General features: G+C 32.4%; 1 long non-coding RNA gene across 3 annotated transcripts; it reads left to right on the top strand.

The window, feature by feature from the left end:
* The first annotated feature begins 1,300 nt into the window (after positions 1-1,300).
* LOC141591501 (uncharacterized) lies at positions 1,301-12,084 on the top strand. Of its 3 annotated transcripts, XR_012520917.1 has the most exons (6): positions 1,301-1,654; positions 9,383-9,450; positions 9,590-9,638; positions 10,455-10,556; positions 11,486-11,568; positions 11,782-12,084. It is a non-coding gene; the product is annotated as an uncharacterized LOC141591501 (long non-coding RNA). The 3 variants fall into 3 exon arrangements; XR_012520915.1 differs by lacking the exon at positions 1,301-1,654 and having other exon boundaries at positions 9,181-9,450; XR_012520918.1 differs by lacking the exons at positions 1,301-1,654; positions 11,486-11,568 and having other exon boundaries at positions 9,182-9,450.
* Positions 12,085-15,298: the final 3,214 nt, after the last annotated feature.

Here is a 15,298-nt window from a genome sequence, read left to right as displayed (position 1 = left end):
CCAAAAGAACAGGTCTAAAAATTTCAATTCATAAAATGTACGGCAACAATAATAACGACGCCATAATCTAATACTCTATAGCTTACGCAGATATGAATGATGGAGAAAAGTAATCACATTAATCATGAATTCGGTATGTACTACTAGTACAATTTACAACTACATATCGTGACATCATTTAATTTGATAAATTTTGTTTCTAGTAACTCTACTATTATTATTATATATCGAAATATTGAATCAACAATATGACTTATATGAGCTTGGTTATAATAAGTTTTTTTCGTAATAAATATGTGTCAACGACTAATATATATAAAATAATAAAATAAGAATTACTAACCAAATTTTGTCCTGCCCAAAACTTGATAAGTTAGCTTGCGTTAATCTGTAGCTAGTTTGATCAAGGATCTGTGGCACAATCAGCTAATCCCGTGTTCATCCGTGGGTTAGTTTCTTTTGTTGTCTCGGGTTGGAGTTAGAATTCCTGTGTTAAATCTGTGGAATTTCTTACTTAAACATGTCAAGCTATTATCTTTAACCTCTTGTGCCAATTTGTGGAGTTTATTGGTTATAGTTAAATCCCTGTTCTTGTTCAGAAAGTTCACAAGCAATCTTTGCTTCAAAACTCTTAAAACTCACCATGCCTGACAAACTTTGGAGCCTTATAAAAATTACTCTCAGAGCTAAGAAATTCCTGAAATTTGGCTCAGAAGTAGATCAAATACAAAAGTTAATTACTGCAACGTTTCATGAATTTAGAAGTCCATTTGGTATTTTTTATTAATTTCTGAAAGTTCAATGCATTCCTGAGAAACTTCATAAATAACCAGTCCACTAAAAATTGAGTCTTTTGTGTTAGGCCTGAGGTTTGACACTGCAGGTGTAACACCCGCGAATTTTCCTTTGTGACATTTAAAATTTATTAAACCGTTTGATTACTTTATTTTATATTATTAAATTATTCAAATTAATTAATTCATTTTGAACACGGTTTTTATGAAAAGAACATTTTTAAGCGTAGTTTATATAAAAATACGTATTTTTGGTCGAATAATAATAGTGACAATAATAATGATAATTTCCGTCTCAATTTCCGTCTAGCTATAGACCGTCATATTTTCATATGTAAGACTATCCTTAACCTCGACTAATCAGAATTCGACAACACGTCACACCCACTTAACATCCTACACCCTACTTGTAAAATATCTCCTTTATATATACTCGTATTATTCTAATTCATTTATTATTATTTTTATTATTATGATATATTATTATTATTATTATTATTAATTGTTGTTGTGGTTGATTCCGTGAACCCCACCTCCCTTCTTCTTTTCTCATCCCTGCAAACAACAAAGCGCAGCAGTGAACCAAAAAAATCAAACAGAGCCCGTACACCATTTTTAACCCGTCTTCAACCCGAGATCCTTCCCTTATTTCACATCCAAATTTCATAATTCTTGCACCATTAGCTTCCTCTCTTCTTCCTCGTTCTTTTAAGGTTGATTTTGTAGAAGTTCAAAAATACCGTCTCATATGGCACCTCGGTTTCTGGTCTTAATCGACTCGTTTTTCCTTCTTTTAAGCTGAAGACCGAAGATAGGCTCATGTTTTGGACGTTTTCTCTCGAATATTGAAGAAAGTTAAGGTAACGGTGATAGGTTACTCGACAAAGTGTCGATTTTTCTCCTTTTACTCTGTTTTTAACTCCTTTAGTCGTAAAGATTAAACCTTTGTGAATACTTTACATGTTTGTTCGGCTGTTTCCATAGCTCGGGTATGATGGACTATATGAGTTTAGTGAATACTTTACATGTTTGTTCGGCTGTTTCCATAGCTCGGGTGGTTATTCATACCGCTTTTAGTTTGCTTGATATCGTCTCAACTCGGCTCTATTTCCGTCTTAAAATCGAGTTGAAATGGGGCGGCTGAATTCGATGTAAACCGTGATATGGTCTGTTTCGAGCCCTGTTTTGGGACGGAGAAGGTAGCATTCCCAGATTGATTTTGTGCTTGGTAGTCACGCCTCAATACCGTCTTAAGTACGCTCGAACGTCTCGTATCGTAGTGTCCAACTCGGACTGTGTGTTTGTCTCACGGCTGTTTTGCAGCCGTGGATGGTGTTCTCGGGAGGTCCTTTGCAGGTTGTTTAATGGCTCGTTTCTAGCACAATTTCCCCCAACCCAGTTTGGTATTTCAGAAAGTAAAGATTATAGAACAAATGAGAACCCTGATTTCAAGCATACTAGTTTGAATGCCCGTGCGTTGCAACGGGGTAATTAACTTATTTATAATGAAAAAAAAACGGGTTTAATGTTTACATTCTATGTCTAATGATTTGTTTACATATTATTAAAATATCTCTTTCCAAAAAAATAAAAGATTAATATATACGTGAGTTAACTTTTATTTATAATCATATAATCACCCTACCTTATACTAATCTTTCGGTGTGGGACAATTCTACTATTTATAAGTAATATATTCACCAAACTTGGATTATTTTTCTGATGTGGGACAATTCTGCTATTTATACTTAGTATATATTCATCAAATCTGCATTGTTTTTCAATGTGGGACAAATAACATACTCAGAATTACACCATCTTTTTTGCACTTAGTTCGACATCCAACCAGATCCCGAATACCGAATACGGATAATTGCTACTCATTATATCTAATAATTATATTTAAATTTAATAATATGATCAAGTACTCTTCATTAATATTTGTACGTTGTTTTTCTTCAAAAAAAATTTATCATAATTGAGATACGGAAATTTTTCGTGGTACCCCTTAATTTTGTCCTATTTTCCATGTTACCCCTACTTTTAAGAATCTGCTTATGGTACCCTTGAGATTCTATTTGTTTGCCCATGGTACCCCCTAATGTAAAGGCTGTTAAATGGACGTTAAGTTTGATGGCGTGTCAATAAAATAACAATTAAAAATAATACCCCCTTTATTGTTTTATTGGTACGGATATCTCTCTCTTTTAAATGAAAATTTAATTAACTATATCATTATAATATTGGAAATTTCTCATGGTAACCTTGAACTTTGATAGATTACACATGGTACCCCTAATTTTAAGTTTCTACAAATGGTACCCCTGTGTTCACCTTTTTCTTTCCCAGAATATCATTTGACAACTTTCATCATAACGCCATTACTCCTATGACTTGTGACGCCTTTTTCTTTTATTATCTATTACACAAACACTTCATCATCTAATTCCTAAATCCATATTTTATTTAATAAACTAACATTTAATACCTAAATAACAAAACACAAATAGCATGGCATGCTCAATTACTTTGAGAGATTCAATATATTTGGGATAATACCTAAGTTCCAAGGATAAATCCTATTTATAATCATGAGATCACCCAATCTTATGATAATCTTCTGATATGGGACAATTCAACTATTTATACGTAGTATATATTTATCACACCTACATTATTTTTCAATGTGAGACGAATAACATATTTAAAAGTACACCATATTTTTTTGAACCTAATTCGACATCCAACCCGATTTAATAATAAGCAAATACTATATTATATATTAATATTCATACGTTTGTTTTCTATTTTTTTTATCATAATTAAAATATGTGCAAATGATATGAACATATACTCTAATGATAGATTTTTTTTAACACAATTCTAAATATATTATTTAAAGGTATTATATTTACCACATCTACATTATTTTTCAATGTGGGACATATAAAATCTATAGGTAGAAAATATAATGATATAAACATTTAAGAGCTCTCCAAGACAATACTTAAGAGACTCAAAAGATTTTGGGTTGATGCCTAAGTTCCAAGGATGTCTCCTATTTATAATCATAGAATCACCCACATTATGCTATTTTTTTTTCCGCTAAAATGTAAGTAGTATTATAAAGAAACGGAACCATTTGAGAACGAGTTACATGGATTTGGTCATCCTAGCCTTACATAAACATAGCCAAGCAAGGCCCAACATGGAAAAATAACAAAACACAGCTTAAGACATCAAAACCAAATTTTCCACTTTCCCCTTTGCACTTCCCCCTTCCTTCTCGTGAAATCGATCATTTCCAATTCTTCAATTCCATCAGTTCCATCAAACCCCTATCCCGCGATGCAGCTGGTTTATGGAAGCAAGTACTGAATTTGATCCTCAATTCCTCTATCATTCTCCGAGCTACCTGTTCTGGTCGTTGAATGATCTGCTCATACCTCGCAAGATTGCGTTGTGTCCAGATCTGATAAATACACGCATTTAAGATTGAATTTATCAGATTCTTTCTCAGGGTTGTGCCTATCTGCCTCTCCCTCCAGTTACAAATATCATGGTAAGGCAAGTTTTCATTTGTCCATTTTCTTGCACCTTCAATAATGATCCTGATGTACTGACAATCAAAGAAGAGATGCTCAAGGGTCTCAGCAGCAGATCCGCATATGCAACAGGTATCATCAGAGCTAATGCCAAGTCTGTTTAACTTAACATTAGTATTCATGCTTTTATGGTAGTATAACCAGGTTATGAATGCATGTTTTGGGATTGTCCATTTGGTCCAAATAAATTTGTGCAATTTATGCTATATTTCGATGTGGGAAAATTCTATTTTTTATATGAAGTATATTTGTCACACCTATATTATTTTTCAATGTGGGACATATAACATACTATGAAATACACCATCTTTAATATGTGCAAATTATATGAAATCTATATATACTCTAATGAGAACATTTCTTACCATGAATCTAATAATATTATTTTCATAATTTTTTTACAGACATTATTTTGCCAAATGAAATGTAAAAGTTTTTATATAAAAATTAGAAGCATCACTTGAATATAAAATAAGAAATACATAGTATATATTACAATAACTAATGATTTTCCAAAGATTAACTTAGGTTAAAAATCATTATTGTAGAGACAGTAATACAAACTCTTTTAAAAGCTCTCTCTGACAATACTTAAGAGAATCAAAAGATTTTGGGTTATGGCTTCTATTTATAATCATAAGATCACCCTGCCTTATGGTAATATTCCGATGTGGGACAATTCTAATATTTATACATAGTATATTCACCACACTTACATTACTTTTCAATGTAGGACAAAATAACATACTAATTACACCATTTTTTAATTTTTCGCACTTACTTAGGTATTAACCCAAAATTTTTTGATATAAAAGATAAGTAGTTTTTAGTATGTTATATGTCCCACATTGAAAAATAATGTAGGTGTGATGAATATATTATGTATAAATAATAGAACTGTCCCATATATATACATTTTCTATATTATATTAAAGTGATGTTTATAATTTTGATATAAAAACTTTATATTTCATTTGACAAAAAAGTATCGTATGAAAATTATATAATTAGATTGTGACAAAAAAAATGTTATCATTAGAGTGTAGATTGTATTGTATTGTATTTTCTCATTATTAAATCGGGTTGATGTCAAAGTAGGTGCAAAAAAAAATGGTGTACTTAGTATGTTATTTGCCCTACATTGAAAAGTAATGTAAGTTTGGTGAATATACTATGTATAAATATTAGAATTGTTCCACATCGGAAGATTACCATAAGGCAGGGTGATCTTATGATTATAAATAGAAGTCATAACCCAAAATCTTTTGATTCTCTTAAGTATTGTCAGAGAGAGCTCTTAAAAGAGTTTGTATTACTATCTCTACAATAATAAAATTAACAATAATCGTGATAAAATACTAAAAAATCGTGGCAAAATTATAATAAATTGTGGAAAATGTAAATATATTGTGGTAATATATAATAATAAACTGTGAAAAAACTTGCGATAAATGTATGTACACACCATCACAGACTTTTTCATGATTGAAATGTTTGCTGCAAAATAATTTTTACAAAGTATGAATGAAAGTATTATAGCTACGTAATGTAGGAAACTAAATCACCTTAATATTTCATATATTTCCTACACTAATATTATTGCATATAATCTCCTAATTATAGTAGCTATATAATATCATTATTATAATTAGGAGATTATATGCAATAATATTAGTGTAGGAAATATATGAAATATAAGGTGGTTTAGTTTCCTACATTACCTAGCTATATGGCACTATATATACGGTTGTATTATTATCAGTGGAGATTAGAAATCAATATTAATGCAATACAACTTATGAATTACCTTTGCCTTCTATTTCTTAACATGGTATCAGAGTTGTTCTATCACATTATGCCTACTTGAAAAATACACTTGAAACGCAGAAAAATTAATCCAAAGAGCATAAGATAGGACTAAAAATTCAAGTTACAGTTATATATTAATCAGAGATTCCTACTCATAATACGCTTTACCAAGTCTAGGATGCGACAATAGTCGAAGAAAAGTGACGACTCCTTACCCTCGAGTTCGTCTCTGCTTACCCTATTACTACCAGCAAGATTGTTACATGGGCTACCGCCAATAAGCAGATCAAAACCACCATATGTCCCAATAAGTTGCTTAATCCTATCACCTGTCAACTTTTGAACGTCATCGATATCTATCGGAATTCCCTTTTGATTTGTTTGTTCCCACCAGACTCGAACTATATCTCGATTCACTTCCGATTTTTCTACTGATACGACCAACTCAGGCGTATACCAAATCGGTGAAAAGCCACCTCAGCACCTCCAATCCCAGAAAACAGAGATAGAACATTGATGCCATAATATTATTCTTATATGATATAATATACCATATTCCTCAATAGTTTTCAACTATCAAAAACGACGATGGTCGTCTATATAAGTGTACATAAACTATCTGCAGATTTTGCAAAATTTATAGAGTAATATTACTTCTTTTTAATTTTTCGCACTTACTTTGACATCAACCCGATTTAATAATAAGGAAATACAATACAATCTACACTCTAATGATAGCATTTTTTTTGTCACAATCTAATTATATAATTTTCATACGATACTTTTTTGTCAAATGAAATATAAAGTTTTTATATCAAAATTATAAACATCACTTTAATATAATATAGAAAATGTATATATATGGACAGTTCTATTATTTATACATAATATATTCACAACACCTACATTATTTTTCAATATGGGACATATAACATACTAAAAAGTACATATCTTTTATATCAAAATATTTTGGGTTAATACCTAAGTTTCAAGGATGCCTCATATTTATATTTATAGAATCACCCTACCGTATACTATTTTTTCGATGTGAGATACATAATTTAATTATTTAGACATAGTATGTTCATCATGCCTACATTATTTTTCAATGTGAAAGATATAACATACCAAGAAGTACACGTCTCTTCTTAAAAAACCCACTATTGTATACATATTATTTTTCTTTAAAGGTAAAACCACTTAGTCTCGATCATTAGATAGGGATCTCTACATCGTACATATAATGACTTATTAACGCTGCTACCATTAATAAAATCTTTAGCTTTGTATTTTTTGATTTTCTTGTTCAACCTTTAGTTTTGTATTTTTTGATTTTCTTGTTCATGTTCTTAACTCTCTCCCGAGGAGTTCCCAACGATTCCCACTTTATTTTTATATCATATCGTAGATAATGATAGAAAATCTTAAGAGCTCTTTAAAACAATATTTATGAGACTCAAAAAATTTTGGGTGGATGCATAAGTTCCAAATATGCCTCCTATTTATAATCATAGGGTCACATCACCTTATACTAATCTTTCGATGTGGGACAATTTTACTATTTATATGTAGTATATTCACCACACCTACGTTGTTTTCCAATGTGGGACAAAACATACTAAAAATTACACAATTTTACATACTAAGAAGTTTTAATATGTGCAAATAATATGAAATCTATACTCTAATGATAACATTTTTTTCCACGAAACTAAAATAATATGAAATCTATACTCTAATGATAACATTTTTTATCACGAAGCTAATTATATTATTTTAATAATTTTTTTAACGATACTTTTTTGCCAATTGAAATGTAAAAGTTTGATATAAAAATTGGAAATATCACTTGAATATAATTTAGGAAATATATATATTATAATAATTAAAATATTCTCCACTTTATTTTTTACATCAAAAATTATTATTTATGATACTTTCCTAAATTAATTTTTGACGATGTGGACGCTCTAGAATTGCTCGAAAAAACTCTCTTTTATATATATACTAGGTAGCATCCCGTGCTTCGCACGGCCTGTTTTTATATGCTATTTTTTCAAATTATAAGTATTTATTATTATTATTATTATTATTATTATTATTATTATTTATTATTTTTTCAATAGCTAATGACTTGAAATAAAAGAGACAATAATTTAACTATAACAATAAAAAAACTCAATGAATTCCCTTTATATGGAATTTTCTTCGGATACAATTTGGTCTTCAGTTGGTAAAACCTCACTGTTATTAACTCGTTAATTTAGCTCAAATTTTGTTTCTAATCGCCTCTTCCATGCAAATTTTCTTCATATCTTTAGTACTATGTAAACGAAAAGTACAATATTCGAATTTTTTTTGGAAGCAAGTGAAAAAAATAATAAATCGATAATTGGTAGTAAACGATAATATTTCCAATCTTTGAAAATTATCAACTTACGTTCATGATAACATAATTGAGTCGCAAGTGGAATTCTCCACTACCTTCTTTGCGATTTCATATTGTATGTCATTTGGTAGTTGTGAAAACATGTAAAAATTCTCTATTAAGGGTAAAAATTTATGGCTTATTCTATTTGATGGACTTATGTATTATTCATTGTTAGACAATTTCACGATATGAGATCCTTGTTTTTGAATTATTACAACGATAGAAACGATATTTATAACCATGGCGACACTGTCATATCCAAAATTTTGTAATATATTTTATAGAATTTCGAGAATCTTCTATAATAAGTTCTTTTATTAATAACCACATCGTAAAACAGACCAACTACGGTAAAAAAAAAAAATTACTTACTATCAATAAATTAACGAAATCTACTCGTCTTAGAGGGGACATCCTCTTGTTTTCCCTCTACCATTCACGTAAACACAAAATCTTTAAGATGATATTATTCGTCTTAAGCTTAAGACGGTCAAATATTATACTATTTGCAATGATAAGACAAAAACAAAATACTTAGATAGTGAGTATTAGAAAAAGACTTGTCGGTGAATTATTTGACCCGTTTTAGTGTAATAAGTATACTATCCGAGTATCCGTGATATAAAAAAGACTTCGTCACATAAAAATACTAAGTATTTTATGTATAGCAGTACTCCAAATAGCAAAGTGTTCTTTCCTCTATCCTAATATTTCCTCTCTGTAAACATTAAACAACAAAAAAGGCGAGTGTAGCCGGTGGATGTGTGATCAGGGCATTTCAGTCGATACTCAAAGAATCCTCTGCTAAAAGGTTTACTACTCTTCATTTTGCTATTCAGTCTTCTCTGGGTTTGTACCCTTTTTTTTATTTATTAGATCCTAATTTTAATGCTTATTGGATTATTTGTAGTCATCAATTCATTATTTCTGGGTTGACTGTGTTTGTTTAGATGACATTAAAGAGGAGAAGAAACAACTTGTGTCCGAGGCGACAAAGAGGTTAGATTCATTGTCAGAATCATCATTTACAAAAGAGAAATAGATTAATTGGTTCCCCAAATTCTCATTTGTGACGGTCCTCGGTCGTATGATAATCAAATAAGGGTCAAAATGGGATAGTTAGATTTAAGTTGTCTACTTTTTACTTCAAAGCTAATTTAATTGAGTTAGGTTGTCAATTGAAGGGATATTAATTTTAGTAATCACGCCTCTTTGAAACCAATGACTGACAATTCTTGTTTGCTTCTCAACATGAAGACTTGACAATTATCCCAAATGAGTTAGGTTTCTCAAGTCGATTGAAGGGATAATTGGCTCCTCTCTTCTAATAGCTGGTGTATTACCATCTCCTAGATCAAGTAACCACTTATTAAATTCTTGTTTGCTTGTGTCAATTTATTTATATGTATTTATATATAAAATGTTAGTCCCACAACCTGATGCGCGACAGTGAGCCCCAATCTTCATTCAGACCTTAGTCATGCAGTAATTGTTTTGTAAAGGAATGTTTTTCCTGTACCTCAATGTCCATACACAAAGAAAATCTCCCCATTGTCGGAATTGACAGATTCTATAACCTTGTCGTATACATGTAATTGTTAGGGATTAAGTAGGGGCTTCCACTCGTCATGCTGTTTTCGGAGCATTCCAACATCATAGCTTAGTTCCTCCCTTATTGGTCTATTTTCAAGGAGATGAATCTCTTGAACATCTTATTGTTAAACTCTAGCCACTTGGTAAACATGGTTTCATGGTTTTTGTCATTGACATCAACTAACCTAGCACAGTCTAATAATGTGACCATTTGTTCACCAGGTAGATGGACGTGCAATCTGACAACTGCCGGACTTCTTAGATGTACATCAAAGGCGAAATTCTCTATGCTGCCTCTGGTGCGGAAACATATCGACAGTCAAGGTAAGTTTTAATTTCATCTTCCTCATCTCCATCACCATGTTGGGCTCTTTTCAAAATCATTGTGGTCCTGACAGGCCCTTTTGTTATGTACTTGAACTTGTATTTAATTGCTTTAGATTTGTTACACCACTCGACATTGATATATGCATTGAACAAAAACAGGAAATCTCTGTTATGTGGCACAATATAGTCATTGTCCAATAATTTATCTTCTTTGCGGACAAAACTGGAAACAAAAAAATTTTGCTTAAGAAGAATATGGTCAAGTAAAAATTAAAGAATGACTGGTCGACACTTATTAAAATAGGTGAAGTATACTGACCTGGTAGTATTCCTTATTTTATAAATTGCATATCCGGTGTCATCGATAATTGTTTCTGGCTGGAGCTTTTTTGGGAACTTTTTATTGCATCCATCATTTTGTCATGCATGGTGCACTGCTGTTCATTTTACCACATGGTCCATGAACCATGAATTGCGATACAATATCATACACGATGGGGTCAGTCTCTTTGTCATATAATGCTATATATGAAGTCTGGGTTGCGATGCTTTTCATCTGGTTCCAACCAAAGAAGTATGTGGGCATGTGGCAATCCTCGTTTTTTGAACTCAATGGCGTAATCATCTGTGAAAAAGAAGATGCGTTAACAAATTAGGATTCTACCTCAAAACACATACTGTATTACATTAGATTAGATAGTTTGTATGTCAAAGTTTAGAGGCATACGTGCAAAAATCGCCCAAAAAGTTGCTCATGAGTCAAAACCTTCATCAATTGATCAAGTTTCAACTTGAAAACTCTACTAATGATGTCAGTCCGTCTTCGTGTTTCGACCTTCAATATATTCAAATATGTATTTTATTTCGGCCATTTAGGGTTATCAGTAAAGGTTAGGAACAATAACGGGTTCCTATACCATCTACAGATTGTCATTGCGTCATTGCATCGTGGTAATTCTGCATCATGTATCGTGGGCAACCTGTGAAAGAAGGTGGCAGAACTTAGAGAGTAAGTTTCTGAGTCGAAAGCTACTTCGCCTGCAAAAAAATGAAAAAGGTTAAAAATAGTTTCTTACTTCAGGAAACACAAATCCAAGCATGCTGTTAAATAAGTTTCTTTGAATCCTCAAAGTAGCTCATTGAGAGAAAATCTTTTTGTTTGACATTGATGCAGGTTTTGCTAAGATTTTGAATATCTTACTTTTTGTTCGACATGGTACAGGTGTGCAAAGATATGGAATATCTGATGGAAAGAAAGACTTGTATAAGATTGAGAGGAGAATTGTGTGATGAGAGGAAGATTTGGGGTGGTGAATTTATATGAATGACAATCTTAGAAACAATGTATCAGTATGTGTTTTACATTTACAATGTTCATTGAAGGACTCTTAAACGTATATTAGAAACAATGTCTATCTATCTGTATCTAGATATTTTTTCACACCTACAATGTTATTATTGGTTCTGGCTTGTATGAACACATTTAAGCCATTCAAGTTTTATTTTTTTATATCTTTTTTCCACACCAGACTGTATGAACACATTCAAGTATTTTTCTTTATTTCTATTTTCCACGCCAGGTTGTATGAAAACATTTAAGTATTTTTTTCTTTTTAATTTTTTTTTCATGCCACGTGTCAATCCACAATTCTCCTAACCCAGTTTTATATATATATATATAGGATATAGATTTACGCAAGCTTGACCATGGATGTATTCCTCTTGAAAGGGTAACATGTGTCTTTGGAAAGTTAATACGGGCTTATGCCATGTTCAATTATTTGGGTTTGACTTGTGATTTTGGTCGGACTTGTCTTGTGAATTCGGTTGGGCTTGTCTTGTTTATCTAGTTGGGTTTTGGTTATGATTAAATTAGTTGGGCTAAGTACGTTTAATTAGTCGGGCTTGTGATGGTTTACTTGTGGTGTTTGTTGGACCATCTAGTGGCCTGGCCGTGGCCTAGCCAGCTACGGGTTGATGCCGCGTGTGGTTTGTTGTGAGGTCGAGTTTGAGGTTGCCATAATAGCTTTTGAGCCATGTCTATAAATTGTCGGGCGCTAGTTTGTTTTATGTAAAATATTATTAATTCCCGTCTCGCGCTTTATATGACACAATCCGTTAAATATTGTTCATTATATATGCACATTTTCTCACATGATCAAATGTTTGGGTTCAATATGATTTAATGGTTGGGTTGTACATGAGTAATATGTTGGGTTTAACATGTCTTGTTTGTTGGGCTTAATGTGACCCAATTATTGGTTCCCTTATAATTGTTTATTGGGCTCATAAATGAGCCACTTGGACTTGGTCACATTTTATTCCGTAATTTTCATATAACGTAAATTATTCATTATCATTTATTATGTCTTATTTAATCGGCATGTTAAATTATAAAATGAAGTATTTATGCATAAGACAAGTATGAGATATTTATTGTTAAATAATTATTTGTGAAGGGTCATATCCTTGATAATGTCTTGTATTGTTCGGTGGTGTGAGTCGTGGTCCTACCGGATACTAGGGGTGAGCCATAGGCCCTCTAGTTACGGTATGATCGTTGGGAGTGATGTTCCCATTTGTACTTATGGTGAGATGCAAGCCATAAGTATGAATGTGACATTAGTGATCCCGTGTCTTATGACATTCTATCGTGTTTATGTTCACATGATCATTGTTGCTCGTATTTGTGACCCGAGTGTGACGTTTTACATTGTGTGACTACTTGAAATTCCTTATTTACCCATTTCGGACCTTTGGTTACGAGTGTGTGCCATGTTTCCGGATTGGGTTATCTTTCCTCTTTTGGACCTTTGGTTACGGGTGTGTGCCATGTTTCCGAATTAGGATATCCTTCCGCCTTTCTTCGGACCTTTGGTTACGGGTGTGTGCCATGTTTCCTATTAGAGGTTACTCGACCTTTGGTTACGAGTGTGTGCCATGTTTCGAGTCTTGGATACGATTGGTATATCGTTTGTCGAATCGGGTGACGTCCATCTCGAGAGTCTGGATCCAGGTTTAGACTAGGACCGTATTATGATCGTCGTCCTACCAAGAGGTTGGAGTCTAGGGGTATGTCTTGTTTTGAGTCAATCCTTTGTAAATGTCTTGCTTGTTACGGTCATTGGCGTGTTCTTATATACAAGAGTTCACGTCTTCTATGATTGTTTGTGAGAGTCTTGGTCCTATCGGATACTAGCGGTGAGATGCAAGCCCCTAGTTGCGATATGATCGCCGGGATCGATGTTCCCATCCGTTCTTATGGTGAGATGCAAGCCATAAGTATGAATGTGACATTAGTAGCCACGTCCCGTGCTATGATTGTTAAGAGGTTTTCAAAGTAATGGCTATTGGTTTCCATCCATGTATTTTCTATTTAATTGATCCGTTATTTACCTTCCTCATATGATTCGATGCCTAATCTCATATCCATGATTTGTTCCCTTGAATGCATGTTTAATATAATGTACCATGCCTATCTCTTTAAGAATGCAATATGTCTATCTCATCATGATTATCCATTATATCTCTTTGTTCTTTATTGTTCATATATGATGCATGATTAATATGTTTAATTAAGTGTTTGTTACTTGCTTTCCGACATATTGTGGCTGGGAGAACCTTGAGTTACTCCCCACTGACTGTGGCGTTCATGTTTACATGAATGACAGGTGGTGAAGATGTTTACATGGAGAAGACGTGTGGGCTAGCGAGAACTAAACCCTTGGACCTTAGTTTCTAGTTTAAAAACCCCTTATATGTTTATTCGTGGGATATCTTTTCCTCGCTTTCTAGACTTGGGTTGTGATAACCTAAAATTGTCTATTGTTGTATTTGTTTCATTCGTTAGTGGCACCCGCGTGCTAATCTTTTCTAGTAATTTAAAAGTTTTTAAAATCTCACTAATTTCCGCATCAATTTACTAGTTATATTTTCCGCTTTATCGCGGGGTGTCACAACAGGTAGCAACATTAAATTATGTGCAGGGGCTACTGAAACTCATCATTAAGCTATGGTTGATGATTATATTAACCGTGGTCTTAATATTTTGGTTAAGGATTTCATAATCACTGACAAAGAATGGAATGTTTGTAAACTACCCAATTTAATGAATAACGATATTGTGAATCAGATTACTAACATTTCACTGTCACATAATAATATTTCCTGATACGTGGGGCTGTTTGTGGATGGAAATTTCTCTACTAAAACAACAACTTGGTTAGCGAAAGGTTTGTTCGATCAAGCTCTTGACAAACGTGAATTTCGATGGATTTGAATATTGAATATTTCTCCAAAGTTTAAATTTTTTCTTTGAAAGCCTGTGTTGACGACCTTCCAACGAAAGGTAGGCTTCTAAAAAGTCATATTAATGTCCCACCTCATTGTGTTTTGTGCAACTATCCTATTGAAAGCAAAGACCATTTCTTTTACGAATATCCCATGGGTCTGTTATCCAAGACATGAACATATTAGCTTCAACAAGTTTTTTTCAAATTATAATAATATTGCAAGTCAAAGTTTTATAACGAAACTTAATTATCTCAAAGACCTAATTCCAAAAGATGATTTCATTAAAATTATTTTTATTTGGTGGAATGAATGGTATTATAGAAATGACATTATTTTCAATAATGTTCATATAAATATCAGCAAACTTATTACTCTGCCCTCCAAGTCTCCAGTCTCCTAACTGTTACGTCCATAGGTCTCCTTCTCACATGCCCAAACCATCTTAG

Source organism: Silene latifolia, chromosome 7 (genome assembly GCF_048544455.1).
Source record: "Silene latifolia isolate original U9 population chromosome 7, ASM4854445v1, whole genome shotgun sequence".
NCBI lineage: Eukaryota > Viridiplantae > Streptophyta > Magnoliopsida > Caryophyllales > Caryophyllaceae > Silene > Silene latifolia.
The sequence above is the reverse complement of the archived record's forward strand: the minus strand, read 5'-3'. Positions and strand labels throughout refer to the sequence as shown.